Source organism: Ammospiza caudacuta, chromosome 1 (genome assembly GCF_027887145.1).
Source record: "Ammospiza caudacuta isolate bAmmCau1 chromosome 1, bAmmCau1.pri, whole genome shotgun sequence".
Taxonomy (NCBI): domain Eukaryota; kingdom Metazoa; phylum Chordata; class Aves; order Passeriformes; family Passerellidae; genus Ammospiza; species Ammospiza caudacuta.
In genome coordinates this window covers 16,009,662-16,035,669 of record NC_080593.1, presented here as the reverse complement: position 1 = coordinate 16,035,669, position 26,008 = coordinate 16,009,662, and the positions used below count along the sequence as shown (strand labels likewise).

The window sequence follows — 26,008 nt, the reverse complement described above, 5'->3', positions numbered from 1 at the left end:
TTTTATTGGCACTGCTGGCAGATAAGCTTCCCCTATTATGGAGCTGTCATAGGCTGGGTGGGCTCTGGCTGTCAGTCAGAGCACACCCAGCAGAAAACCCAATTCAGAAATGACATCCTCCTCAACGATGTGCTGTGGAGGGAGGCTGTGATCCCTGATTCTCCCATGGCACTTGGAAATAACCAGGAGTGTCCCAAGCCAACAAAGGACTTGGACTGTTGTTGATGTTTGCAAATGTCATGGCACATCACGGGACATCGCAACTGTGCTACAACTGAATGAAAAATGTTCCAATCCAAATAACAGCTCAACCCTGAGACTGAAAAATAGAAATCCTTTACAAAGATGCCAAGATCTGGTGCCACCAACCCCTTTTGCAGAGTGAGGCCACAAAGAGCAAGCTGGGGCATTTTCACTTGGCTGTTGCTCTCCTGGCTTCTACAAAAAGCTGTGATCACCTGGACTCTGGAATTAAGAAGACAAACTTCTGATGGATATTCCCACTCTTGACAAGTTGTAGCTAATTTATCCAGATCCTACCCTTTCCTTGAAGGAGACCTTGATTATCATGCAAATGACATTTTTACCCCATTCATCTGAGATCTCAGGAGAGAAAGGAATTTTTTAAATTAAAGATTGCTAGAGAGGTCTAACAAGTCAAAAGACCATGACTAAAAATGGATGATGAGGGCTGAATATCAGATTATATTAACAGCCCTGCAGAATTGCTCCATACCTTTAAATTTCTATGCTGTGGATTTGTGTGTCACACTCACACTTCTTGGACAATGGCAGCCTACTCTGTACTCACTTCTACTGCGGAAACAAGGCAGCTCTCCTGCAGCTTCAAGGCCAACAACAAAGATATCCCAAACAATGGCAAATCACAGCTCCATATGCACATGCACATTCTTTGAGCAGGTCTGAAAGCATCTGCAGTTAGAGAGCAGAGTTACTCAGACTTTTGTGACTGAAAAATTTTCTTCCCAGAACTAGAATTTTGTCACTGTTTTTCTTTAAGTCCCTTGTTGCACAAAAAGTTTGCTTTTGAACAAGTATTTTTGCAGTATATTTTAAAAAGACAGCTGTGATTTAAGTCTACAGTTTTTGTAAAACAAAATGCCTTAAGAAATTTAAATGTCATTTGTCCATCTTTAGTACCAGGTGCATAACAATTCAAAAAATATCAAAGGGTATTCTTTATATTTTAGGGGTCTCTTCGCCTTGTTTGTCCATCTCTCTTGTAGCCCCAAAGTCTGGGCCCCTCCTGCCTTTCCTTCCTTACTGAACCAGATCACCAGAGTGGCCCCAGGACCTCAACACCACCATCAGTGGTGCACTCTGCGTTTTGGAGAGGGATGAACATCCCCCCGTGCAGGGAGGAGCTGCACCCTGGGCCACGCATGGGACCTGATGGGACATCCCAGGTCAGACCCTCAGCCATGTGCTCTATCCAGGGCTGCTCCTGTGCTCCTTCTCCTCCCTGTCTCTCAGCCAGAGCTTTGCAAAGGTCTGAATTTCCTCCAGCTGGCAGCTGGGCATGCTGCTTTCCTTGATGAAATCTGTTTGGTAACAGTGAAGATCTGAGGGCTCCCTCAGCCGGAAAATCAGATTTGGCTTACCTGAATGTCAGGTCAGCTGAGCCCGAGTTAATAAACAGCTGGGGATGAAGAGGGACAAACAGTGATGGAGAGGCTCCTGGGAGCCTGTCAGAGTGGTTTCCTGCAGGGTCTGGCCCTTGGGGCTGCCTCAGCTGCTGCCTTGAGCCCCCCTGCCCTGCCCTGGCAGCAGCCAGCGCTGGCCTGGCCAGGGGCAGCTGGTGCTGCTCAGAGCCAACTCCTTGCGTGTCCCAAACCCATGGGGACTTCATGGCCTTGGAACACCTCTGCTACAGCAGAGCCACACACTGCCTGGTGCAGATGGACTGACAGCACAACGCCACAAGCCTCCTCTTGGTGGGAAATGCAGCTAAATAATCCAACTTGGTACTTGTCCCTGTCAGTCAGCAGGCCAGGCCCCACTGCTGCTGGGATCCCAGACTCTGGGGACAGGAAAATGGACTGTCCCAGGCTCACCATGCCTGCATCCCCAACCACATAGCCAAGGCCCTCTAAAAATGTCCATAGAGGTGGAACAAAGTGGATTATGGGAGGATTATTTCTATACAGTAGCTCTGAACATGCTGAGCTGCTTGAGGAGAGTGTTCCTGCTCTGTGTGCCCACCTCCCCTGTGAACCCCACACATCCCCTTTCCCTGGGCATGTCTTGCCCAGTATGGAACCTGAGCACCCCCATACGGAGCTCAGAGCTCCTTTCCAGGGTGGAAGAAAACAGGCAGACTCCTCCCCTGTGCCGTGGGTTGGTTCTCGGCCTGCTGGCACAGGCAGGGCTGTGCCCACACTGTCAGGAAGCCGTGCAGGGAGATATCTTGCTTTGGAAGAGGGGACCAAGATAAAAAATGCAGAAAACTGCTGAAAATGTGACTCCTGGTTACCATGGCTGTAATCCTCCTCACAACACCTCTATGCTGCAGCTGAAAGAAAAGTGGTTCAAGGCAGCCACAGGCTCTGTCATGGGGGTTTCATGGTCTTCAGACAAAATTTGGTGTTGCAAGGGGCATCTCCAGGCATACACTGGTTATGACAGTGCACCTTCCCACAGATGTTTTGGGACCCTGCCATGCCTGGATTTGGACCCCTTCTCCTTCCAAGGCATGGGTGCCCCTAGAGCAGAGACCACCCTACTGCATCCTCCAGCCCTCCTTTTGGGCCTCTCATCACAAAATGGACACGGTGGGAAGGCACTGCTGGAGGTCCTCTGGGGATTCAGATCACCTGCCCTTACCCTGTTTGCTCATCTCCTTCTAGTCAAAAATGAGATTATTCCCTTCAGCTGCCAGAGGCTGAAAATAAAAATGAGTCAGATCTGATTTTGTATCACTGCAGTCAGACTTTCTGTGCTGTGCAGGGGAAACAAAGAAAGGTGAAATCCCTGTAGGGATGGATTTGCAAAATTCTGCGGGAAATTGGTATTACAGATAATTGTTTCCTGCTGAAGGGATATAACAGAACTTTGCAGAAAAGCTGCCCTTTTCAGCAATATCCACTGCAGGGACCCAGGCACAAAAGTCTGTCTCTAGCATGAATATGCTCCACTGCACATTTTCCTCCTGCACCTGAAATTGAGTACTGGTTAATTCCACTGGGATCTCCTTTAAAAGAGACATCATAGTGTAAATGATAAACCTGTTAAATTACAAATGAGGTGAAATGGTGGGTGTTTTGGCCTCTGGAGCATCAAGACTTTGATTCTTAATGGTAACTGTTGAGACTTACCAGTTGAAAATGTGAAGAGAAAATTATTGACCATCAGAACAGAATCTCCACTCCTAGGCAGGTTCATGCTGCCAGAAGGCACTTTTTTCCTGTTTGACTGAGCATAAAAAAAGACAATTATAAGCAGTTTCTTCTTTGTATCTTATTCCCAGTATTTTGAGAGTATGTCCTTTTTTTCTCCCTGTTGAAGGTACCACATTAAAATAAGTCAGCATTAATTAAAAAAAAAATGACAATTAAAGTAGTTCTAGCTTTCATCATTGTAAACAGTGATATATATGCTTATATATATTTAGAAAAAAAATTATTTTTTCTCTAAGCCAAGGCACCACTGGTAGGCTACTCTGAGCTACAGTAGTGTTAATAGTGGATGGGAGAGTGGGTCCTCAGACAAGCTCCTCTTTATTCTTTCACTGATCACCAAAGCAGAATGATGGCACTTGCTGAAGCAGATAATGCCATCCATTGAACGAAGCCCTCTTGCTCAGCTCTCTCTGACAGCTCTAAATTTCAAGCAGCAGAATCTTTGACCAGACAAAAGAAAACTTCTGCTTATAATTATCACAATAAGTCCAAAACCAAGAGCAGTGTGACTGTTTTATTAATAGTGTGCTTTGCTGCTCCCAACCTTTGCAAAATCTGTGTATCTGGCTCTCCAAAAATATTACTGCTTGGACCTATTTCATATGGATCATGAAGGATGAAGACATTCCTGAAAGCTCGCTTGCCAGCTCTGCTGTCCTGCCAGCAGCAGTAACTTGAGAAGGAATCATGGCCCCTTTGAAATATGGATCACAGCAGGGCCAGAGGATAGGGCCCAGACAGACACACATGGAAGGACAGATCTACAGGAGACTCATTTTCTGTCCCACAGTAGCTCTCATCTTCCCTCTTCTGCTGCTCTGCAGTTTTCCTGCTGAGGACACATGTAGGCAGAGAAGACACCAAATTCCAAATCTTGTCCTTGAAATCTTTTCAGAAACATGCTTCCACATTGGGCTCTTCCCCTGGTTGTGGGAAGAGATGTCAACTGCAGAAGGCTGGAGCAGGAAGTAGCTCAGATCTCATGTTTTCCTTACACATCTCAATAATAGCTTTTTGAAGAACTAGAGCACTTTTGCAGAACTGAAGGGTGCTGATGGCATCTGGTTTAACATGATAAACTTTTCTTGTCATCCCAAATTTACTGGTTAGCAGATCAGCTCATCTGTTGGATGGGTATAGTGGCTCCCTGACATCACCAGGAGTGAATGTGTTGCATCGATTAAGCCTTTTACAGCCCAGCTTGGATTTAGGTAAAGAGCAGTAACTGAAGGGCTTAATGAGGAAAACAGCCTGTGCATGTAGAGCTCTACCTGAGATTTGTATTTGGAAAGTGCAAGTTTCTGTCACACAGAGCCCTAACTGCTTTATCAGACAAGAGGAGAAACCTGGCAAAGTGCAATGGCCTCAAGGCAAGACATGTGAATGTAGTCAAGATGTCAGAGCACCCAAACATAGTGCAGCAAGGGATGCTGCCATCCCAAATAACCAGTTCCCAGCACTGGGAACTCTGTGCCTCAGTTTGTCATCTACTCAGAGCTTTCTTGGAAGTAAGTGACTTTTTTAAGAGCAAGGGGAATAAGCTGCAGTAGGAGAGCAGCTATGCTCTTTCTCACTCCCTGTAAGTCACTACAATTTAAAACCAGTTTTCTGCAACTATTTCGAGCTCTATCTTGAGAAAAGAGGAACATGGACATACATACTCTGCAATGTAATAGAGGAGTTGGTTATTAGAGGTTTTTGTACCTTGTTAGGAATGCCTTTAAGCTATTCTTGTATATATTTCTATTGATGGGCACTATTAGTGGATTTGAGCCGGGCATCCCGTGACCCACCCAGTTTCCACACAAGGAGCAGATGCCAGACCTGACTCCACCATTCTCCATCAGGCACCAGTAGCAAGAACAGTGGAGGAGAAAACCCCCATTTTCTGTGAAAGGCATCTTCATCACCTCTACTGTGGAGTTAGAGAGTGGGAGGAGGAGAGTGTTACATGGGGGAAATGTACTCAAGCCAGGCTAGTGGTTGCCTCCTCTCTCATCAGCATAAAATCACCTTTGTGCTGTTCTCTTCATGATCTTCTGTCTGCAAAGAGCCCCACAGTGGCTATATCAGCTGGAAAAACCAACATTAGCCACAGTTTGAGCAAGAGCAGCTGTGGCTGCTGAATTCAGAGCTCTGGCACATCCACAGAGTGTCTGGGTATCCCAAACGCAGCACCTCATCTGCAGGGCTGGACAGCACAGACACAGCAGGCAGGCTCTGGTGGCCAAGCCCAAAGATGACAGCACCTAGAGTCAACATTCTGCAGAAGTCCAGGTTTTTGAAGAGGTTCAGGGAAGGGGCATACAAAGGGGGGAACCTAAGTCCTTAGGCAGCTGTGAATCACTGTCTTGGATTTAGGCACCTAAGTGCTTTTTTGGACCTCATCCCAAACACTTCATTGAGTGAGTGTTGCATTAACAACAGCCCAGTCAGAGGATAAGCAGCAACAGAAATGCTCCAAGCTGCCATTTCAATGCATCCTAGAATGCAAACAAATGATGCTGCAGCAACAGCTGCACTGGGTTATGGTGTCATTGCCCCAGGCTGCTTCCTTCACTTGTACAAGGAATCTCCCCTCAGCAGAAATCCCTTCACTGCAAAACCTTCAGCCCAGTGCAATCCAGAAACCCATCCAGGCTGGAACCACTGACTTGGTGTTGAAATGGGTGTGCAGGTCCCACTGTCCATACATCTGACTCTGTTAGAGGGGGAGGTGGCAGGTAGAGAACAGCATCTTAAAGCAGAATTGTTAGTTCTGTAGGGATTTGTTTGCCTCTATTTTCAAATATGTGGGGTAAGGAGCCCACAAGTTTTGCAGCTCACTCTTCAGCTTCCCTTCTGAAATATGTAAGTAACATGGCTACTACATGATTAGTGGTGCTGCTCATGACCACTAAGTTCATGCTCAGTGGAAGGACAACAGAGGCTGATGGGAATAAAAAAGATAGGGCTGTGTGTGCCATTTTTCACTTTAGGCAAGCATACTCTGACTTTGGAGGGTAGATGTTCAGGTGAACACTGCCTGCAGGGCACAACAAAAGATGGAGCTGAAGTAAGAAGATTCAGTTCTATTTTAACTTTCCCCTTGGAGTGGATGCAGCTTGACTTCTCTGATGTAGGCTGCCTGGCTGGAAGTTGCACATGCAGGGGAGGGTTTAATCTCCTTTCAAACAGCCCTTCATTCGGAGGCTGGCTGGCTGCTTTTCTCCCAGAGCACTCCAGAGCTTGAACAAAGGATCTCCTTCCAGGTTCAGATCTCTGTCAGGTGAAGGCAGAACTTATGAGGTCTCACATCTAGACAGGGGAATGTGGGACCCTCAGAGCAGGGACTTGCCTGAGGGGATGACTGGGTTTGGGCACAGTGACAATGCAATTAAAGTGTGTGTGTGTGGTGTAAATGTCCCACAGCACCCTGGTCTTTAAACAGCCTGTCTCCTTTGAGGGATGCCTGCATGATCTTCTGTATCACAGTGCTGCAATATGCCCAAATGGCAGGGGTGAAGCTTGATCCAGGGAAGGAAAGGATGTGATAAAAAAGGCTCCAGTGGTGTCTGTTTCTCATCTGAAGTAGAGAAAATATGGTGAGGTAGAGGTGTAATTTCCACAGATGAGTCTGGAAGTCCTTTAGTGAATTTGGGGCTGCATAAATTGTGCATAAGGTGACCTCAGAACTAAACCCTCTTTGTAAAATGCACATGGATGCCTTTTGATTAATCTGAATGAGGCTCTGCTAAAAATAATCTTCTATTATTTTGGTGCTTAGGTCCATTTTCTCTCTGGGGAAGGAAGGAAGGAAGGAAGGAAGGAAGGAAGGAAGGAAGGAAGGAAGGAAGGAAGGAAGGAAGGAAGGAAGGAAGGAAGGAAGGAAGGAAGGAAGGAAGGAAGGAAGGAAGGAAGGAAGGAAGGAAGGAAGGAAGGAAGGAAGGAAGGAAGGAAGGAAGGAAGGAAGGAAGGAAGGAAGGAAGGAAGGAAGGAAGGAAGGAAGGAAGGAAGGAAGGAAGGAAGGAAGGAAGGAAGGAAGGAAGGAAGGAAGGAAGGAAGGAAGGAAGGAAGGAAGGAAGGAAGGAAGGAAGGAAGGAAGGAAGGAAGGAAGGGAAATAGAACAATTCACAGCTTGATCAGGAAAGTCTTCTGGTAAGAGCCTGCATTTCTCTATGTCTTCCAAGAAAGATTTCCTTGTAATATCAGTATAAACTTCAACAACATACCTAACAGATTTCAATGACTTTCAAATCCAAATGAAGCCCGGTACAGGCTGACATTCTGTGCTGCAATCATTTGCACAGTTGCTGTAACTTAAAAGGTTGTCAAGCAAAACTGTGTTTCTATAATGCTGCTCAGATAAGTTCTGGGTACCAGTACTTTTCCAAAAAAGTATCTCCTTTCCTATCTCTTCAAAAAGCAATTCCAGTGGAGAGCAGATAAGAAATGGGGATGACATCAGTATCTGCAGAAATGTGCGTAAAAGAATAGGAGAGCGAATAAGAGTTAAATTCAAGACTAAAATACACATGCACAGAACAAGTTTATTACTGTGGGGCTGAAACATATCCCCACTCACTGTGCTAAACCTGTCTACAAGCAGGTAGAAAGGAAGGGAAGCAGCTTGGAAAGCCGACTCTGTACAGCAAGGATGCTCTGCACAGCTGTATTTTTCTTTTTCTGGTTTTCCGCATGAAGCAGAGGTGGGTCTGTACCACCCCCACAGATAACAGGACACTCCCTGTGTGATTTCATAGCGTAGCCAGGCATTTGGAAAAGATTTCTCTATGAAGAATGGATTTGAGTCATAATCCTTTGACCCCGTGGCCCATCCGAGACAGCCGGGACATGTCGCTGCTCCCCGATAACGATTTCTGCGGCGTGAGCTGTGCTGGGGCACGTCCCTGGCCTCCCTCCAGAGCCTGGGATCTGTGCAATCTCCAGTGTCAAGATGTGTTTGGATACGGGAAGCCGTGACAGTGCTCTGTATCAGATAGATAACAGGAGCAGCCCCTCGCTCCAGGAGACAGACACCTGGTGCTGGGTGCTGAGCGGCCGCAGCCCGTCCCTCTGGGGCTCGCTGCCTGCTCTTTAACCCTGCAGGACAGTCACGGCTTCAAGGGGCTGTGTCTTGGAAGAAAAACATAGCTTTCCTGGTTCCAAAATTACAAGCCATTCTCCCATTTTTTTCTTTAACTGAGGAAGACTGTAATTTCAGCTTTTTGGGTGAGGCTCTCTGTGGGAATGTGCTGACATGAAGGGGTCTTGCAAACTCTTGTTGAACTTTTTGAGTGCTCCCATTACAAACAAGCCTTTCTTCACTCTCTACCCTTGCTACTGTGCTCAGATTCTCTTATTTAAAAACTACCTACTGGAGATAGCTTTCTCTCCTTGGTCTCATAAAGCCAGCTCATGTAGATCCACTGGAGGGGGGGACTATTTCAGAAAGGGCAATGCTGCCTTTTGAAACTTAAGATTTGAAAACTTACATTAGCACAGCTAAAAGCTGAAATCTGTCAAATAGCTATTAATTCAATCCTTATGGATTAATAGAAACTATGACACAAAGCATTGATAAAAAGAGAGGTTTTATTGTGTATTAAAACACAGTTTCAAGGATGCTCTCCTTTTCCTGGGTAAATCTGCACTCCCCAGGGAAGAGCTGTCTGCAGAGGCTCCACCATGACTGGTGCCCAAAGTATGGCAGTGCTGGGGGAAGGAAGTCACTCACAGTGTTTATCTCCAGCCTCCTGGGGGCAAGCAGGAGGATTGTCATGGCAGTGGCAGGCCCACAGCCCACGGCCACTGATCCAGCTGCCCCTCCTGCTGCGTGCCCTTGCCAGCTGCACACAGGACCCTCAGCACCCTGAGCCCCTCTGTATGGCAGTGAGTGGGCCTGGGAGAAGGGAGTAACCTCCTCCAGGGCAGCTTTCCTTTATCTTCCCAGTAATCACAGTCTGACCAAAGTTTTGAAGACTAAACCCTTTCCAGACTCTATTTCTTGATATTTGCTGCTGTAGCTCTAGGTTATTCTGCCATCAGTATATATTTTCCTTTGTTTCTAATAAACCCCAGGGCTTCAGTTGCCTCTTAATAGCAGTGATTTCACAGCCTAGATGTATCAGTGTAAATAAATAAGAATGATTTTATCTGTACTATATCTGCCATCTTCCAGCTTATTGTTTATACATATATGTTCAGGAAAGGGAGGAGACATTCCCAAAAGGCCTCTCTGGTTTCTACATTACTTCACACACCTTTATTACTCTGGCCCTTGTGCTTCTCTTCCCCCAGGTTCTCCACTGTTTCAGAGTTTACTCTCCCAAAGAAAGACCTGGTCAGCACCCATTATGTATTTGCAAGTTAAATTATCTCTACTAGTAAGAATATGATTGCAGCTGTTTTGAAGATGAAGTCGACTCTTTTCTTTTTTTCCCAAGTAAATTTGAAATTTATTTAATGAAAAAGGCAAAGAATTTTTAGCTAAAGCCTGTGCGTAACCTCAGTTTATTTTCAGTCTTCACTGTAACCCCAACAGGTCAGTATCTGAGCTTGACACAGTAAATCTGGAGTCACAGCAGGATGGTGCTGAGCTGTAGCCAGATGTTTGATGGAAGGACAGAGTGGAACCCACTGCTTGACTAGACTTATACTGGACATCAGGCATGACCTGGTGGCTGCTGAGCACTCACAACTAAATGTGAGGGCGGCATTTCCACAGACATCATCAACATGTTGTGCTAACTCATGAGTTCTGACCAAAGGCTGCTCTTCTTTCAGCTTATTTGAAGTCTGTTTTCCTTATGCTCTAGTCTGCACAATGATGTTAATGAGATCCACAGCTCCTACTAATTTATTGTTATTACAGAAATCAAGCTAAAACCTGTACCTGCAAAAAGACCTTTTTCCATATGCACGTCTCACTTCCCACTGTCTGTGAGTCTTCCCTCCTCATCAAGTGAAGCTCACATCTCTTGCAGGAATACCAATGTGGGATTCACAGCTGAGCCTCCATGTGTAGCTTCATGGAGATGGATGGAGCTGCCATAACATCTGCATTGTACCACTCTACCCTGGTACATAATGCATATACTATCAAATCTACAGTACCTTATTAAGGAAATGCAGGAATTAGTCTTCTCTGAAGTAGAAAGCATTCAAATTTTAAGCTAAGAAAAGTAGGATAGATCCAACACCAACATGCCTTGCTACTGCATAACTTTTCTCCTTTTATCTTCCCCTACCTTTGGGGGATGACTCTTCCTCCCCTCATCACCTTGCTGAGAGGCCAGCTGGAGCTTCTAATCCTTCTCAAGAGCTTTTCAGCTGAATGACTGTACAAATATTTCAGTCAAGAAACACCCCTGAAAAACAAGGCTTAGCTTTTCTGCTCCCCAGCTGGGTGACAGGGATACTTATCACAGTTACTGTGATAACTTCCCATTTCTCTTGGGTGTTATGATGAGAAACTCATTAGTTATTTTCTGAGTACCCTGAGCCAAGTCCTTGAATGAAAGAGCTGTAAGGATTGTTTTAACAATATTTAGCACTTCAAAAGTTTTGGAAGCACTACCTAATTTTCCCAAATGTAAACCAGCTAAATTCTGCAGGGTAATTTGTGTGCCACACCCCTCAGCCTTTTTGTCAGTCTTCACAATGTTCAGGAACTCACACTCATATGGGTGTACGTTTCCTCTGTGTTAACTAGTCTTTTATTTTTAGCTTTTTTCCCCCCATTTTTTCCTCCCTCCAGCACACTTTCATGTGTCATACTTTAGGACTTCCAGGTACATCTGACAGACCTGATAGCTTAGTCCTTACACTTAAAGGAAAATACTCTCCATGACTGCACTATTTCTGCTCCCCAGCAGCCAGTGGCCCAACACCTTGCACAGACAGCAAATGCTGTGAATTAAATCATCTTTGCAGAATGGTCACCGCCTGACATCATGAACTATTTCCCTCTATTCAATACATACCCACTCCTCCTTCTCTTTTGGGATGCCTAGGAAGCAATAAAGCAGTTCAAGAGAAGGATCCCTGAATACCAAGTCAAAATACAGCTAAAAAAGCACCAGAGGACTGGCAAATGAAAATCTCCCTTTTCCACAGCAGTGCTTAGTGTTTCCCTTGATGTAGCAATAAAATATCTGAAGTTTCTCTGTTCCAAGCTGAAAGGAGGTGCCAATTGTATAAACAAGTGATTACTGTCAGGATGGGAAATGTGATTTTTTTCTTGCACAAAGGTAATAGCTATTTTGGTTTTGACTAGCAGCTGTTCTAAGTAAGTTTAATATCTTATGGCTGTAACATGCCATATAGGATGGACAAGAGGAAAAAATAACCAGGGGTTTAATAGCACATCTGTGGCTAGTTAGTTATGGTAAACTTCAGGTATGTGGTGATTTCAGCATATGTTCCTAAATATTTTCCCAGCAACTGGATCTAAGACAAAACCTGTTACAGTCTTTTGGGGAGTAATTAATGCACCTAACCACTTCAAACCCCACCAAATTATGAAAAAGTATGTTTGATTTCACTGTAAAAAGCACTGATGAATGATCCCCTCCAGAAATGAGGCTCCAAGCCCACGACAAGTTCTGTAGGAATGGCAGGAAAGTTCCGATCCTGAGCAGCGACACTGCTGATGGGACATAAAACATAAACAGGGGGCTCCCAGTCAGGGAGGTTTTGAGGCCAGGGAGAATTATAAAGCCATAAAACAGCAATAACTTGCATCGAGCAGAGCACAACTTCCCATTCACTTGGCACAGTGATGACACGCTGCAGTGCTGTTGCTGAAGAGTTGGCTGGTGTGCAGCATGTGTCTGTGTTTTTCCTTTTCCCTTCCCTCTAAATTAATTCATCTGTATTTCCCCCATCTGGCCTGTCTTGCTCATGTTTGTGTGTTTCTGTTTTCCACAATTTCTGTCCATAATGGCCACTTGCAGGCCAGACTTGCAGGCGCTGCTCTTCATCTCCTGAGGAGCCAAGTCCTGGTGCTCCCTGCTTGCCCAGGCACGCAGACCTGCTGTGCCATGTCCCACAGGATCCTGATCTGAGCCTGCCTGCTGTGACACAGGGATGCTCTGCTGCCTGCTGGGTCCATGCAGCCCCGCTGTGCTCCTGTTCAGGTACCCAACTTTGCACACACAGCCATCAGCAGCTTCTGATCCGTGGTTTCTTTGCCCTTCTTGCAGGGGGACAATAATGGTTCTCTCCTCTATTGCCCCATGAGTCACCCTGCCCCATCACACTGAGTTGTACCCACCTCAGGAGTCCTACATGGCAGGACAGTGAGTGGCTTTACTGCTCTTTTCTCTTCTGCAAATTCCCTTTGTATGCTTCTCTCTCAGCCACATTTAGTTCTTTTAGCCGTTTAAGGATGAAGCTCTAAACTCAAGAATGTCTGACTACGGTCTGCTTCTCTGGAAAGAGCCAAGAGAAGGAGATCTCCTCAGGCAGCTGCAGGACTGTGGCGTTTGCAGGGGAGCAATGCTCCATCAGTTTGCACATTGACCATCAAAAGGCAGAATTCTCTCCTTCCTCCTCTGCTTTCCTCATCTTTGCCCTTCTGGCAGTCACAGTCTGCACTGCAGTAGCAACCTGAAACCACAACCCCACTGATCCGAGCACCAGGCAAAGGCACAGCAAGAAGCAACATCTGCCCAAAGAACTCGCTCTCTAACAGGCAGAGGACAAGGGGATGCAGGAGCAAAGGGAGTCCCTGGCAGCTGCACTGGTGCTGAGAAGCTCAGCCCTCAGACTTCCCAAATCACAGATTAACATGTTACACCAACCCTCTGGGCAATCCCCCTTTCACATTACTTGGGGCTGCCAGCAATCATTTGTTGTTAATTGTGAATCCAGCCCAAGGCATCCCTCCCATTGTCCCAAAAATCATGTTTGCTTTCTGGTGTCTGACTGTGGAGCTATGTTCAGCTCACGTTTTCAGTTTTTTCTCTGTAACAGGGACCTAGGAGCATGGGCACAGATTTCTTTTTTTAGGATCTTTTCCTCTGTTTTTCTAACTTCAAGGTCCTTTGACTTCACTTGGGGGGAATCTTCAGTGACTGCAGGACTCCAGACAAATCTGCAGGAGTGCCTCTTTCCAAGGGCTGCACCTCCCTTTGCAGCCCAAAAAGTGTTCTCAGAGGAGATGTAGCAAAAATTAATCCCAGGTGCAGAGAGGCAGGTCTGAGATGTGCTGTCCTCTGTGCTTTTATCATGATCTCTACAGGCTGTGACATCATGACGACAAAAATGTCACTCTGACAGTGTTCAGTAAATGGTCCCATTTCAAATGGTCCGATGGAATGGTCCAGCCTGTTCCCCCTCCCCACTTCCCATCCCCTAAATGCAGGGCCAAAGCAGCTTTCCCAACAGAGAGCTGTGACCTGCTCCGTGTGGCACACCATGACTACCCAGCCAGAGCAAAAGCTTTTGACTTGGGAAGTAGGGATTTAAACAGGACTGTCTTCTACAACCAAGGAGAACAAACAGCTCAGAGCTGCAGCCATGCAGACGAGAAAATAATTCTGGAAATTTTTTCTAACAACACAGAGGAGACAAGTATTTTATAAGCCCAGTACTCCCAATTTGCCTATCAGAGTCAAGATATTTAAATAATGAACTGGAAGTTGTGGCAGCACGGCTTCCTTGATGGAAAACCTTGCTATTGTCACATCCACATGAAGCTGCTATGTGACAAAACTTAAACCTTCTACTGACTGACTACTGTGTCAGCTACAAGAATTCACCACAGGAAAATACAGGAGTTTCCCAACCAGCAAAGCCACAAAGAACTTCACAGGTACCCTGCAGGGACAGGGTGCCAGGGGTCTGCTCAAGGTCCCCCTGCTGCTGGTGGCATTGTCTTTGGTGGCTGCACCATGTGTCAGCAGCTGCAGGCTCACACCGCCACTGCTGGAAGACAAAAGGAGATGTCCATAGAAAAGCAGGTCAATGACAATAACTCCCAGAGCCCTGGGAAACCGGGGCACAGGAAACCTGTATTCAGTTCTGGGCTCTCCTGCAGACTTGTGCCGTGACCTTGGACTCATCATGTAACTTTACTGCCCTTGTTTTCTCACTATTAACTAGAGCACATACTGAATAGGACTCAATTTATGAACATGTGTAAGAGCGCTTCGATAGCCTGGGGTGAAAGTCAATTAAGACAGGGCAAGCAGTTGATGGGCCCAGCCAATTACTAAAGTAAATGATTCACAAACATACTCTTTTTTTGAGAGTGTCATTAAACCAAAAGAGATTTGCAAATTATTCACCTGTTTCTAGAGGCTGAATAGATCATGGGGAGGGGAAAGGTGGGGAAGCAGTGCTTCAAAAACGTTTGAAAACCATGTTGAAGAGAAGCCCTTTGGGTGTATAGCCAGGTGCCAGCAGGAACAGCAAGTTTTGGAAAGATCTGCTCATGTCCCTCTCCATCCTTGACACACACCCGTCTTCCCTTCTGCAGATTTCCCCTGTGCTAAGAAAGTTGATGAAAGCTGAGCCGTGAGTTGTGCTCATCTGTGGAGAGAGAGGGAGGGAGGGCAGGAGCTGCCCGTTCACCTTTCCAGAGCAATCACACCAACACGCCGCCTCCCGCAGCGCCCGCTGCCCGCGGAGCCGCCCGGGGCGGGCCGGGCCGGGCCGGGCCGGGCCGGGCCGGGCCGCGGGGGACGGGCGGAGATCCGCGATCGCCCCTCCCTCTGTCCGTCCCTCCGTCCCTCGGTTCCTCCCTCCCGCTCCGCCCCGCCCCGGCCGCCGCGGGCTCGGCGCCTCCCGCAGCCGCTGAGCGCGGCGGCCCCGCGGGTCCTGCGCGGCGCCCGGAGCGGTGAGTGCCGGCCTGGGAGCGGGCGGGAAGGGAAGGGAAGGACAGGATGGGACGGCGGCGCTCGGAGGTGTCCCGGAGCGGACGGCGGTGCGCGGCAGCGGGGACACATCCCTCGGGTTCCCATCGCTTGCACCTGCTCGTTCTTCTCTCCCCCCGTGGCCGCTTTCTGTGGCGGGGCTCCCTGCCGGCATCCCCCGGAGCTCGCCCCCAGCCGGGGTCCCAGGGAAGTTGGTCGGTGCCGCTCGCTGGAGCCGCTCCCTTCATTCACCGCCGGTCGCTGTGGTCCCAGCGCCCGGGACCGGGGCTCCGGCTGCGGCTCGGTGCCGGCTCCCACCGACCCCAGAGGATGTGGCACCAGGGTCTGAAACACCGAGTGCCGTCCCTCTTGGTGTTTATCTGTACTCCGGTGTTTACACAGTAGTTAAATGGCTCTTTGGGTTATTTTACTTTCTGGTGGTTGTTTTAAGCCATGTCCTATTGCAAAGGAGACAAAACCTCGGCTGTTCTGTCAGAAGGAGATCTGTGCTGTTATGTCATTTCATAATTGCCTCAGAATTGCAAATCATGGCCTTAGTCTGCCACTGGATCTGTGCCAAAAGACTCTTGCATCTGTTAAGGATGGGTGGTTGTTTGGGTTCTTTTCCCTTTTTTTCCCCCCTTTTCTTTTCCTTTTTTTTTGGTCAAGAGTTGAGAATAATGGCTTTTTATTGGCATGGTCTCTACACGTTAAGTTACTCCAGCCCCTGTCTTTAAGTGAACACACGATGTAACTATTCTAAGTAGTCTGTCTGATTCACAGAGTCAAGACATTAAATCTTGGCTAGTGACAATGAGAATTGTGTCCTGCTGAAAAGTATTCAGCTGCACTTCTTTGCGTGAGCTGAGGCAGTTTCTCATTGTTACTTCAGAAGTTCCGATTCTGCCCAGAATGGCTGTTGCTTTTTGTGGGTAACAGACGCATGGAAAATAGCAACCTTCCAGCTTCAAACTAAACAATATCAGATTAATGACAGAGAAGAGCTCTACAGATCAGAGATGCAGTCACTTGCAGAGCCTTAATTTGTGCCAGCACTTGGTTTGTAATCACTGAGGCTAGATCTGCTCTACCCTGCTATGCTGTGCAGTTCTACCACTCACCATGGTACCACTTGGAGGAGAAAGTGTGGTCCTGCCAGCTATTCCCTTTTCCAAGGATGCTTTGGGCAGCAGGAGGAAGTTGAGGCAGACTGCTGCCGTGGGATAGAGAAGCTGGGCATGGCTGTGCCCCTCAAGGCAGGATCATCCCTAAGCTGCACCATCAGGGCACATTAGAATACCAACTAAAACACCAATTTAGTCTGTCATTTCAAAGGCTGGGCCCTTCTGCATCCTCCCTTCCTATGGTGATGTTAAGTGTTTCTCCACACTGCAACATGCCTTTGCCAGCTCTTGGAAAAGACGGATCTTTCAGGGTCTGCCAGGCTGTGTGTATCAACTGGCATGTTACAGTAGTATATTGTTCTTTAGATGCATAACTTCACTGGCCTCTTATGACCTAAAAAGCACACAGAAAATAAACAAGGGCATATTGTTCAGTGGGAAGGATGCAGAAAGTTCTTCCACGTTAGCTGTTAGTTAGGGAAACACGACTTTTAAGTGTTTCTCCTGATTGTCAGAAGAATGACATGGCACATGTGAGCTTGTTTTTTGCCAAGCAAGCTCTACTTAGAAGGTGAGGCATTTCTGAACTTCTTGGTCACCTTGGAACTAGTTATGAGTGCATAGCAAAGTCCTGCCCAAATCTTCTCCTCTAATTAATTTGGCCAGAGGCCATCCTAATTAACCTTGAGGGAGTTCAGGGGTGGGAGAGCTTGGTATGAAACAATTGTTCTCTGGTAATTTGCCGTTCACAATGTGTTGACCAAGCTACGAGCTACATCTCTAAAGTCCTCTGGGTCTCTTGCTGAAGCCATTACACCAGTTTATTTGTTTTTTAACATATGTTGTTTTCTGATCCTTGAGTGGAAGGGTTATCTTGCTTTCTGCAATCTTGTTATTGTGCTTTGTTGCAAGGGCAAGTGGGCTTGGGCTTGCTGGGGAAACTTACTCACCAGTTCCAGCTGTGAAGGAAGGGGTTGGTCAGCCTTTCAGCAGTCCTGATGCGATTGTTAAGGTCTCTGTGTGAACTGATGGCATCTTTTCACATCTACCTAGAAATAACCCTCAGTTCCTCTGGTACTGGCAGTGCCTGCAGGGAGGGAAAAGCCGCAGGAGCCTCTTTGCCCAAGAGTATTACTGTTAGGATATTAATGGAATTTGTCAGCCATAACTTGGACTGCCTCAAATGGTGAGGCAAGAGAAAAACTCTGAGATAGTTGAAAAAAGGAAAAAAAAAAGTTAAAGGCTGGGTTCTGCTTTTTGAAAATGCTCATAGCACCCTGCAACTCACTAAGAGTGTGATGAAGGGGGAAAAATGAACAGCTGCTTCTGGAATTCCAGGATGGTCCATCTTCCCACTTGTGATGATGACTGCTCACCTTGTTGGTCCAGGGGGCTTATCTGTGCTCAGGAAGTGGGTCACCCTTCACCTGCCTGGGCTTCCCTTACTGCTGGGCAGCCCTTCACACACAGCTCTTCAGCAGCACAACATCGATCGTGTGCAGCCTTCTCAAGCATCTGTCTAGTTTTCTTCTGTGCTAGTGCATGAAAATGCTACTTTGGCATTTGTTTTCTGGTAGAGCAAGGGGTCATGGGGAAATCCTGTTGAGACTACCAGTCAGGACACACAGATCCAAGAAGGAAAGATCAAAGGCATCTGTAATACAGGAAGAAGCAGAGGGTCAGTCCGGAAGAGAGGGCATTTGATTATAGTACAGGGGTAATATAAAGGGGATAACACAGGAGAGGATGGTAGTGTCCGAAAATGAGTAAACAAACAGATGTGTAAGACTCTGCTGAGAATATATTTACTCTACAAGACACAATCCTTATCTCTTTGAAAGAAGAGAAGATCACACCAACCTTGGAACACTTCTGCTCCCAGCCACATTTGTGAGAAGGAGAAAGTGTTTGTTTATGGATCCCTCCTCCGTGAGTCCTGGCCTGATGGGCTGGCCTGTCCTGCTGTGATTAGTAGGATGCTAATGTGTGTAATCCTTTTGATCACAGAGCCTGGGCTCTATAAGTCATGCCACTGTCACCTCAAAGAAGTTCAGCCATGTGATAGATCCCTTATTAAAAATTTTTGCTTTGACAGATTTAATACAGTTATTATTGAGATCCTTTTTTTTCTCTTGTACAGATGGAGAGCTTTTCTATTAAAAATACAAAAAATAATGCTTATTCATGAAGTTTTAATGTGGGAGTAGCTTATTAGGACTTTGCCCATAGGTATTTTAGGTAAGATGATCAGCCCAAAATATCTTGATTTTACAATGTGAGCAACAAATGTGATTCCCTGTGCTTTGTTCTACCAGAGTGAACTGCTCCATACAAAACTGTGAACAGCATGGAAACATTCATCTGAGTCCTATAAAGCATCCTCTTCTGCAGCCTCCTTTTTGGGAGGCAAAGAGTTGACTAATTACTCTTTGTGTAATAAATGTACTATTTTGCTCTCCTGTTGTGACAGACAAAAGCTGTCATTTGAGGAAATACACCATATGCTGCCAGTTGGTATAAGGACTGGTTATATCTGGAGCACAGAGTATCAGCGAGCACTCTTTAACAATTGCTCCTTTTCTGAAAAAAATTTGGGCCAATTTCAGTGGACTGATGTGTTGGTCTGTCATCAGTGAAAGCCAGCTGTTGCCATTTTGAAAACCAGCTAATACAAACAGTGGTATCCATGCCTGCTTGGATATCCTCTCTCCCTGTTAGGCATTTACATCTATTTGGATGCTCAAGAGCCTCAGCCTATCAGTGCTCAGTCAGGCCTGGATTGGTCCATGGCAAATTTGAAAATCAAACTTATTTTGGATACCAACTCCCATCCATGCACAGTCAGACATGTTTTTCAGCATTGTGTGACCCCAATACTCAAACACCCACATTACTTAAAAAAATAATCTTTTTCTCTCTACCATTTTTCCTTGGTGAATGTGAGAAAGCAGATTGTGAAAGCTCCCAACAAACAGCAGCACCTGAAGAGCAGCTGTCACTTGTGGAGATCTGCCCCAGGAGATGCTGTGCACTCTCTCTCATACCATGGTGGGTTTGCAGATGCATCTGCACCAGTGAGATACAAGACAGGAATAACTACCTTCTGAGAGTTAAATAAACTCTTTAAGACTTGTTCCTCTCATCCTTCCCACTTCCTAATTTTATTGGAGACACATTGTATCATTAATTTGTTCTCTGGCACGGTTCCTCCAGGATTTCAGTGAGGTCTTTTTGCTCAAAGAATGCAAAGAGGATGTGAGCTGTAATTTTCACTGTCTGTGAATCTTTGTGTTAGAGAAAAAATGTGAACTCTCCTGCCCGCAGGTAATGAGAGTTGAACACAAAAATTCACATATTTCTTTTTAATTTCTTTGAGGTGGATGGGAGGGACTGGCCTGGGAAGACATGCAGAACCAACATAAAGTTGGCTTATCTTCCAGCAAAGACTTTGGCCTGTCTTCCTCCCATGTAGTCTGCAGAGATGATTATGCATGTAGCACTAGCATCTTTGAAGCCTTCAGTACAGCACTGGCTGCAATGGAAACTTTTTTGAAGCTTTGCCTGGTGTGTATCCATGATGTGATCAGAGTCCTTTGGTCAGGACCCCCTTCTGGTGCCTCCTCTCGTCTGCTGCCTCTTCTCTGCTCAGGAGCCTTCAACCCGTGGTGTGTGATTTGTGTCCCAGCCTCCCTGTCCCTCTCATCCCTGGAGGGGAAGCAAAGTTTCTTTTTCTACCCCTGTGCCAGACCTGCACTCCCTTAGCAACCCCCTCACTCTTCCCTGCAGTGCAGAGATGTCAGGAAAGGAGGCTGCAGGGGGAGTTGTAGCAGGGGGGTGGGGATAGAGGGGAAAGTCACATTGTATTTGAGGGGAGGGGGCTATTTGAACACTGAGAGATTTGTGGGAAAGAGTTTTGATTTTCTTGGAAATGTGTGGGGCATGCCAACAGAACAAGACATTTTTGGGGGGAAAGATAGAGAAAGAATATTACAAAGTTTAGTTTCCATCCCAAATCCCTTGTCTCTGAGGCAGGATTGCTTCATCTGCACCACTTCTGATAGATGTTCATTCAGTCTGTTCTTGAAAACCTGTATTGATTCACAGCCTGCCAGCATAAACAGTCAATAACTATCATTACGGCTAGACAGTTCCTTTTAATACCTAATCTAAATCACCCTTGCTGCTTCCTAAGCCAGTCCCTTTGGTAATCCACTTCTGCAGGGAGTAGGACAAGATTATTGCAGCCTTTTAGCAGCCTGACATATTTAAAACTTGTTATCATTTCTCATTCTCTCACCCTCATTCCTCCACACTTTTCTTCCAACTAAACAAGCCCACTTCTTGTACCCTCTTCTCTACGGGTCACACTTGGCTAAATCTTTTATCATTCCTGTGAGCATCTTGCTTGAGGTAGGGCACAAACTGGAAATGGGGCTGAGAGGAGTAAAGAGCCTGATGTGTAATGCTCGTCTTGATATATCTCCAAGCTTATTCACTGCTCTTATCATGAAACCATAGAATTGTTAAACTTGGAAAAGGTCTCTAAGATCATTGAGTCAAATCATGTTATCCCTCTTTATGACTATAGCCCCAGAGACTCTTTTGCTCTACTGCCTCTTATTGTTTTGCATGATATCCTTCTTCTTCAACATGTTTTTTTTACACCTGCCTGTATTGAATCTCAATCATTCATTTCAGACTGGGTCTTTGATTTATTAAGATTCTATTCTAATTTTAATCCCTGAAAATGCTCACAGCATTCCCTAGAGATTTGTAATTGTAATCTTCCTTCTAATTTACAAGTCATTAATGGAAATACTGAGTAGAACAAGACCCCAGGCACTGCCCTTATGTGTCTTTTCAGGTTGCCATTGGACTTGCTACTGTTCCTTGAGTAGATATTTGAAGTATTTGTATGCCTGCCCACAGTGAATTATACCTCAGTTGTATTCACCTGGTTTGCATATAAGACAATCACATGCATTCATCAAAGTTTTCCTCATTCCAATGTGTGACTTGTGCTGTTCTTTCCTCCCTAGTCACTATGCTCCCAGCTCAGTCAAAGAAGAAAATTAAATAGATTAGGCTTAATTTGTTCTTGACAAGTCTGTATTTTCTGTTTTCTCGTGGCTTTATCATGTGGGAGTGGATGCAGCTGCAGTGCAAGGCAGCAAGCAGGGAGATGGAAATTCTCCTTGGATCGCACACTTGCTCCCTCCTGCTCCATGATAATCAACATTTGTTATAAGTATTTACAAGGGAATTGAATAATAATTTGTCTGATTTGATATCAAAGCAAGGCTGTTTGGTCTATGATACCCCAGATCTGTCTCCTTCCCCCTTTTGTTTGAAGTTGGATAATATGTTTGCCCTTCACTCATTCTTTGAGAATTTCTAGAAGGTATTTACTCATGGCTAGGAGGTAGCCCTGACTATTTCCCTCCTCCTTCCTTACTCCTAGCCTATGCTTAATTAAGCCCCACCAAGTTGGATACATCCAACTTACATTAATGTTCTCCAGTCTCTTTCTCCTGTGTTCTAGAGTATCTTTGTATTAAATAGCTAACATTTGATCATAGTGAACATTATTGTTGGAGGCTCTTCAAAAACATTAATTTTATCTTTCCCGATGGGGCGTGTGTCTGCAAGTCAGTGGATGTGGTGCTGGCTGTTTCTGTGGGCAGGGGCATGGCATTCTGGGGTGGCTGCATGCACATCACCACTGCAGCCTGCTGGTTACAGTCCCATCTGACCTTATTGTCCTGCAAAAGATGAAATTAGCAAGGTAAAAACCTTGTTTAATGTGCTTTTGATAGGCTGTTTTATATGCATACATGCAAAGCCAGAGTGAGAAAACAGGAGCAATTAAAATGTCCAAAGCCTTAGATATTCTCCTGGGATATAGCTCAGGGTTATATTTAGACAGAGCAAGTAGCACCATCTAGTATTGAAACAACCATAAGAACCTGTTTTCCATTGCTCTAGTCTGTCAGGCTTTTATCACTTGATCTGAGACTTTCAGGTTGTGTCTCTCTCTCAGGCTAGGTTTATTTTAATATTGTCAGCTAAACCAATTCAGCCATTTCCAAGAAAAACTAGAGGGGAGGAGAGAAGGAATGTTGTTTTGCCCACATTAGAAAGGGGAAAGAAAATAAATCTTTCAGCTTTTTGATTAAGAGCTGCGGTGCCATCATGTTCAAGAACAGGATCTCTGGTGACAAGGCTTGGAGACATCTGTGCATGTTCCTGGCAGACTCTGCTTTGAATTACTCCATTTTCTGAAGACTTTTCTCCCCATCCATCCCAGCCCAGCCTCTGGTGCTGAGGAGCCCACGGGTGACCCAGCCCTGTGCTCATGCCCTCACTGCTCCAAGGGGTGTGCCAGCAGAACGTGCCTGTGCAGGGCTGTGCTGCTGGAGTAGGAGCATCCCTGTAATGACAGCTCCTGCTTCTTCCAGTGTAGGTGAGATGGGGTCTCCAATCTGGAAGCAGGCACAGAGGTTCTTCTGCTGGAAGTGTAGACAGGACAGTAGGTGTTCATCAGATGGGGAAGGAAGAAATTGGGGTGATGGATGCAAACTGAGGGCTGGCCAGCAGAAGCTGTGAGGGGTGCAGGAGGAAGGATGGGCTGACTGCCACAGTGTTGGGCTGTGTGGGAAGAGTGGCTCAACTGGTGGGACCAGGAGACAGGAGGGCAGAGAAGGGATCCTGGAGGAGAGGGGGAGGACAGCAAGAAGTGTTGGTGAGTGTGGGAAGGGGGAAATGAAGGCACTGGGTTACATGGTGGTGAGGAGTTAACAGGGTAGGGGGGACATGGGGCTTCCTGGACAAAAGTGTTGGAGTTGGATTAGATGGACAGAGGGATGGAGGAAAGCACAGTACACAAATTACTGCAACCAGTTTTTTTGGCTCATCCCAAAATGAGTCTGTGTCTTCATTGTGTGGACAGCTATTTGCCATACTTAGGTTCATGTGCAGAGGCACTAGGTTCTTGCAGCAGTTGTTTTGTGCCTAATTCACTTTTAGAGCTGAGTCCTTCAAAAAATCAGGTTGTAAGCACTTCAGACTGGGTGCCTAGAGTCGAGAGGATTGTTTCTCTTTAGTCTGTCTGCATAAATATTCTGTCTGGCACATGTCTGATATGAAATGAGAATAATGTCACCCAGATGTGAGTGAAGATAAGCTAGTTTAGTGTGTGACCCATCTAGATAATACTCTTTGTAATTCAGATGCCTGTTAGTAACTATATCTTCAAAGCAGTGTTTGAATAGCTGCTGTAGAGACGGGCCAGGAAGAACTGCCATTACCTAGCCTGCACACCAATCAAGGACAGAGTCCTGCAGAATTCAGTAGCCTCAAGTCATGTAATTAGAGACTGCAGCAAATTGTGTGTCCTTGATTTGGGCAATTCTTGATATTGTATGCTTCATTTTGCAGCATGAATCATGTTCCTTCAATGTTTTATTTTCTTGAAAGTTGTACAAAATCATTTATATTATTGTTCTAAGTAGTTCTACAGAGGTGGGAGGGCAAAACATGCTCAAGAAGGATTTCAGGGGCTGTATTCAGCCACTGAAAGGGTTACCACTTTCCCCTACATTTCAAGTAGTGGAGGGCAGGAGAGATGTTACACAGAGGGCAGCCAGGACCAACTCCTCTGTCACTCCTGGTCTCCCACCCAATGTGTAGTTGCTGTTCCACTCTGTGGAACTTGGGCTAAAGGAAGGAGCCTGCCAAGGGGCTGCTCAGAGCACCATGGAGCAGAGCACCATGCATTCAATGCCATGCAAGTCATTTCAGAGCACAGAGGTAAGACCTGCTTCTGCCATTGCTGCAGGTGTTGGCATTCACCATCACTGGAACTGGTCATCATACAGATGGTGGTGGTACCCCCCGAAATAACAAGGCTTGGGAACTCCTGCCACTGAAAACAACTACAGACAAAGGCAGATCATAAATAGAAAACAATGTGTTTCCCCCACTGAGAATGAGTCCCAGAAGCAGCTCAGAGGAAACTAGCACCAAATTTCTTTGGGGTGTTTTTCAGGAGTGCGTTGGGCTTTTCTCAGGCCGGAGGTGAGCTCCGTGCTCCTGGAACGAGCACCCCAAGGTGAGGTGCTCTGATGACGTTTCCATCTGCCGATCCCATTGTGTTCCTCTTGCCCAGGCCGTGGGTCTCCATTGTGTCTGTCTACAAGGGGGCTGATGCTGATTTCCGCCGTTCACACTTGTTTCTTTGCATCTGAGAGTGCTGCTGAGAAGTTTCCAGAGAAAAGCTTGGCCCCTGTTTCCAATGTACTGCAGAGTTGTACCGGCTGCCGGGGACAAGTCGGAAACACTGGCAAGATAGCAGGCATCCTCAGGAAGCAAACCCTATCAGAAAGCAGTGATGTCATTGGCAAACAAAACAAATGAGGGCTGGAAAAACAAACTGTTTTGCAGCGTTGTTGATCTTCCCTCAAATTAGAAGCTCTCACAGCCTTTACTCTGTGGTCCAGACTGACAGATTATTTACATAGAATGCTGCAGCAGTGGTTTTGTTACTCCTGCCAATCCAATTCCTTTGATTTTATTTTTTAGGTTTATTTATCTAAGGGAGGGTGGGGTGAGTGTCCCAGAACTCTAGCCAGATTCAGAAAGCTGGCCAGCATCCTTGCACATGAGGGGTGCTGACATGGTTGATGTCCTGCAAGCTTTGATCAGGCAGGACTTCTGGCTTCCCTGTCCCTGATCAGGTCCAGTGCAGGAGATGCTACTTCCCCATGACTTCTGCACTACCCTTTGAGGCTGTGTCCTGACAATGTCCCAACTAGTGGCCACCTGCCACCACTGCTACTGGCTCCTTGGAGCTTGTGCCATGAGCACAGAGCAGGATTCTCCCCCTTGGCTGTTCCCATTGTGGTGTTGTGATGGGCATAGTGATAGCATCCTTCTCCCAGATGGGCCTCCCCAGCACATGTAACCATGGGGTTTCCCCTTCTACACATGGTGAGTTTGCAGAGCAGGAAGAGACAGTCATACCAGTTCCTCGTGGCACACTTCCACTTGCTGCTCCTCACCACTGGTGCCAAAAGAAGGATCAGAGTAAACCCCATAGGCTGGAGGTTTCTCACCCACACAACTTTGCCTCTCTGATGGCTGCAGTGTGTGGCAGAGAGGGGGTTAAACTCCTCTCCAAAGCAGCCTTCTAACAGCAGGAAAAGCACATTTCTTCCTTGCACCTGTGAGCACTTCGATGGGCTTTCTGCTGTTTATGGAAGTCACATTGGATCTTTCTCCTGTTAGAAGCTGAACAGCTCTAGCAGCCAGCTGTTCCCTCTGCTCTGCTCATACCTGGCTCCTTGCACAGTCCAGGCAGGGGGTGGATGGAAAATCAGCTTTTTAGGTCAGCATTCAAAAATAACCCACAAGGCCTTCCCTTCCTTCCATGAGGGAAGGGTCCCTCTCCTCCCTGCTTTCTGCCTGCTTGTACTTACTGCTGGTGCATCTACTCAGAGCTCTTACCAGGAATTTGGAGTTCTGTTCTAGCAGGGGCTAATATCCTCAGCACAGAGCTTTATTTCTCTGTTTTGGAAGGGTGTGTAGTGTTGCATGTGTGAAAAGGGAGGAGATTCATTAAGCTCTA

General features: G+C 46.3%; 1 protein-coding gene across 2 annotated transcripts in view; it reads left to right on the top strand.

Annotated features, from left to right (window-relative positions):
• JCAD (junctional cadherin 5 associated) overlaps positions 1-26,008 on the top strand; it is a 59,744-nt gene that overhangs the window by 15,763 nt on the left and 17,973 nt on the right. Inside the window, exon 1 of one of the 2 annotated variants that reach the window (XM_058825116.1) lies at positions 15,176-15,243. The exons of the other annotated variant lie outside the window; for it this stretch is intronic. The gene's annotated coding sequence lies outside the window, so the exon portion shown is untranslated. Of the gene's footprint in view, positions 1-15,175; positions 15,244-26,008 lie in introns of those variants that run through there. 2 annotated transcript variants of the gene reach the window in all.